Genomic DNA, 4,458 nt, shown 5'->3' with positions numbered 1-4,458 from the left:
CTTCTTGACCGCTAGAGTGTTTCATTGCTGTACTTAGAATGTTCGTTATGGAGAGAAAACATGGAAGGTGGGGACTCTATTCGTCTAGCTGAAACCAAACAAATTAATTTGAGCCCATTTTGCTCCATTCATGAACTCTGCACAGCAGTATATTTTGTTCAGTATAACCGTAATAAACTGGTCACAGTGCAGATATAAATCACACTGCTTCAAATGGCGCTAGTGCTTTTCGCACGGGACGATAAGCTGTGAGCGCTGAGGTAAGAGCGCTGAAGATTTTTCTAGCATTTTTTTATTAGGTGTGTTCTTATTCAACGAGTGCTAATAACGTAAGTTTGCCTGTTGTTCACGCCAGAAGTCCTTTACCTTTTTTTGCTTGCTTTCCAAAAATAGTAGACATCCGAGAAAGATTCATGTGTATTTGACGGACCCCTATTAACTTTGTCCATTTCTGTTTCGTGTTCTTGACTGTCAAAATGCCTGCTGCTTTATAGATTAGGTAAGCGTGAAACGTCTCATAGGACAACTTCGTGAGAATGACCTGTTATCTTGCTACAATCGAAACTTGACTGCTAGCTATCGCTCACGCATAGGAACTAAGAGACCTCACATTTCGCGGATCCCTAATCCGATTTTTCCTACTCACATGGGAATATTCTTGCCTGAATCGTGCCGAGACTAGTGATATCCAACGATTTCCATACTGAAAAGCAATTTCTAACCCGGAAAACGGTTCGGGCTGTGGGTGTAAAGCGTTCTGCTGTCTGCCTCAAGCGTTCATTCGTCCATACATTAGTCGAAAAAGACAGTATCTCATATAGTAACGTTGCAGTAAAACGGTCTAAAATGGTATTTAATTGCTAAGTCGATTCCGCGTACTGAACAGCCATAGGCATGCACAAGTTCGCGTAGTTACTAATACACAATAGCTGTCTGCAATTAGCTGTGTTTATGAAAACGTGTACGAATTCACTATTAGTCAGCTCATCTAGCTGAAGTGCAAAAATCATATTTAAGTTTAAGATAATTTGATGAAAAATTTCATTAGAAAATCAGTAAAAGAGGATAATTTGACTTGAAAAATAAATGTTTTCTTCTTAATTAGTTCTCTGTTCCGTAGTTTGCTAGTTGCAATTAATTAACACTTCGGTAAGGATAGTTTTTCTTTTTTTTTTGATGAATCATTGACGTTTCGTATCGCACCGCTAGAGCCAAATGAGTTTTGTCAATGATTGGTTCTTAAAGTATTTATCTGAGACTCGATCGATCGATCGATCGATTGATTTTATACAAAAAGCGGTGTTTTGCAAACCTACAACCCCCCTGCATCAGCATTATTGCGGGTTCGGTCAGGGCAGGAGTGCCGCAGGATTCAAAGCTGAACAGTTTTTTTTACCAACATTTCTTCATACACAGTAATGTATGTTGCAAAAGAGAAAGCACAGAAGTAATGTGATAATGACAAACAGATTGGTTTTATGACTTCTCCACAGTAAGCTCACAAAAAGGATTCTAGCGATAAGGTTTTTTTTTTTTATCTACGGGTGCGGGTTAAAAGAATTGCGACTTCCATAATGAAATGACGAAGATGATTTAATTATAATTAAGTCTAGTTTTAATGACTGATGGCAACAAATTAAAATTTTGAGAGCTAGCTATTTGCGGCGTTAGTCATGACAGTGCGGTGCCATTGAGGAAAAAAATCAAGTAGGGGTGTTTGAGTTAACGGGGCCTCTTCGTTACTTTGAAATTCAATTTATAAATATGATACCTGAATAGCTTTCAAGTGAACAGTGAGATTCTCGGCCGACGTTTGAAACGAATCTTATTTCTACGAAGAACTTCTTGTATCTTTTAGGTATTCTACGGCCTTTTTTAAGTTCACTAAAAGATCAGCCAGAAAGTGTGAAAGGTTTCACGTCTGCTGTGTTAAGATCCATAGCTGCCCGAATAGCAGTCTATTGAGCCTGTAGTTGATGGGGTAAATGTTATTATAATTTCGAATTCAGTAATTTCCATAAAAGATATACATAGCAACACGACATATTAAACTAATTAGAGTAAACATTTAATTCCTAAAGCTTGGCTACATGAGTGGCTATAATAATTGACCTATTTTTCGTATGTGGAAGTCTTTAAAGATTAAATGCCCCACCTGATGTAAATGAGTTTCATTTCATGCTCTAGTTATTTACTTTATGGTTATTCCCTTTTTTACATTTCATACCATCCAGATGATTCTGTGAACGCAACACGATGTTACTCGGGCCAGCGTTTAGGACGCATGCGAGAATAAACGCCTGGCAGATCAGACTTGTTTAAAGCGGTAGATCCAACGACAGTGATATTTTCGTGCCCTAGGCCAAAACAAATTCAGCTTTTTAGCAGCGAAACGTTAGGTTCAAAGTAGACAAGACTAAAAATTAAGTTCACATGCTGGTTTTTCGTGTTTGAAATGAAGTTGATTTATATCCTAACTTTTCTTATGTGAAAGTTAACGCGGTATGTGCCGGAGCGAAACCGGTACGGGCTATTCTGTATAAGGAACCGCTTTCTACTGGCAGGGAGGCAAGCTTGAAAGGCGTTAGTGTTCCAAACCAGTTATCGCAGTCTAGCTTGCTTAGATTTGAGTTGTCAACGCGCACTTCATAGTAGTCGGCAGATGTCAGGCTATGTGTTGAAGAACCTTTATTTTTTCCTGCAACACGTGCTTTCTATCCGCACGTGAAGCTCGTCTGAAATTGATTGGTTTTATTTTTTGCACTTTCTCATTTGCTTTTACGATCTTTGTACATGGAGGTGAGGTGGGGGGGGGGGGGGGGAACAGAAGAGGCGCATTCAGTGTAGCCGTCACCGCTGAGGTTGTTCTTGTCTCCTAACCTGTATTAATTGCAGTTGAATAGATATAACTAACTCAACTGTAGGAAATAAAAATATTCCGTTATAGTTTTCGAGCATCGCAATCATATTCACAGATTAGTGTAAAATTGATTGACAGGATCAACTGCCTGATAACTTAATTTTTGAAGTTCGAAGGTTATAGAATTAGTTTTTCTAGCAGAACAGGTTTTAGATACCTCAAGAAAGGTACCTCAATGCGAATTGATCAACGAAGTTGTCGGTATGTTCGAAAGCGCAGCTTTCAATGCAGGGCGTTCACAAACGTTATGCTTTTGTCCGAGTTGACCCAAATTAGGAAATCGCAATTACTTAGTAAATAGAGCAGAAAATAGCATATGCGAGCAGCAACAAGGAATGGACAAACTCAGCTAAAACATGAAAGGCGTCCTGAAGGATGCGCGCAAATCGTGTGTATCTATTGTGGCAGTGTCCAATCACATAAGGTAAAAAATCGAATGCATACCTATATAAAATGCCTGTCATATATACCTGTCAACGGAAAACGCTACTAGACGTATCGATATAACGTTTGAAAACGTAATAGTAAGTTGTAAGTTCTGATGTGAGGAATATATATATGCGTTGTGTGTTCTATACACAGATTCGACAATCTTAAGAAAAACAATTAATTTAAATACTATTCCAGAGAAGATTCACGCTACAAAAGCTCTGCTAACGCTTCTGGCAGCTTTAAAATGTTTCTTTTTTTTGTTTTCATGAAATTGGATAGAGAAGTTTAGTATATATGATGTTTTTACTTCTCGTTAATAAGAATTTCTTTAACACTTGTTTGGGATACGCAGTTATTTAATATAATTCACATTGTATATTAAGTTATATTTCGTTACCTTCTCGTATGCAAACGTATGTTTGCGCAAAAAAGATACTCAAGCAAGAAAAAATAGCGATTTGAACAGATGTTACATCTCGTTATATTACAAGTACCTAATAGATTAGCGGCCAAATTTCATTTGCCTTAATTGAGGGTAAAGGAAAGCGTAAAATACATACGTTAAGAACTAAGTACATGTCCTTAATGATCTCAGCCTAATTAAGGCTAAGGCAAACGTACGATGCATACGCTAAGGGCGAACTACCTGTCCTTGATGATCCTGTACTTTGCAGAAAGTCAACGCGTGCATTTCTCTACCTTATCATATTTCGCGTGTATCGCTCTAGTTTATTGAAACAAAAGCAAAAAGTATTTAAATACAAACAAGTGGTCGACCATTTGTCCACGTACGGCTTCTGTGAGTTTGATGCCCCATAAGTTTATCACGCACATAGGCATAGTTCCACACGCACGCACGCACGCATACACGTATACTGTACACTATTTGTCGCGCATGATCTATCGAACAGGCAATAACTAATACCTTTAACCATGCATCATAACAACAAAACGCATGCGGACATCATGTGGAAATATAACTGCGAGTAGCATAGTCTTAGGCAACACGGTCTGTACCGACCGGCTGGGTACCGGAGTGTCAACATGTCACAAAGGTATTGACTATTTAGACCAGATAGCAGGCAAACATCTTATTACCTTTAGAT

Source organism: Varroa destructor, unplaced genomic scaffold (assembly GCF_002443255.2).
Source record: "Varroa destructor unplaced genomic scaffold, Vdes_3.0 BEIS01000001.1, whole genome shotgun sequence".
NCBI lineage: Eukaryota > Metazoa > Arthropoda > Arachnida > Mesostigmata > Varroidae > Varroa > Varroa destructor.
Note: the sequence above shows the minus strand (reverse complement) of the source record.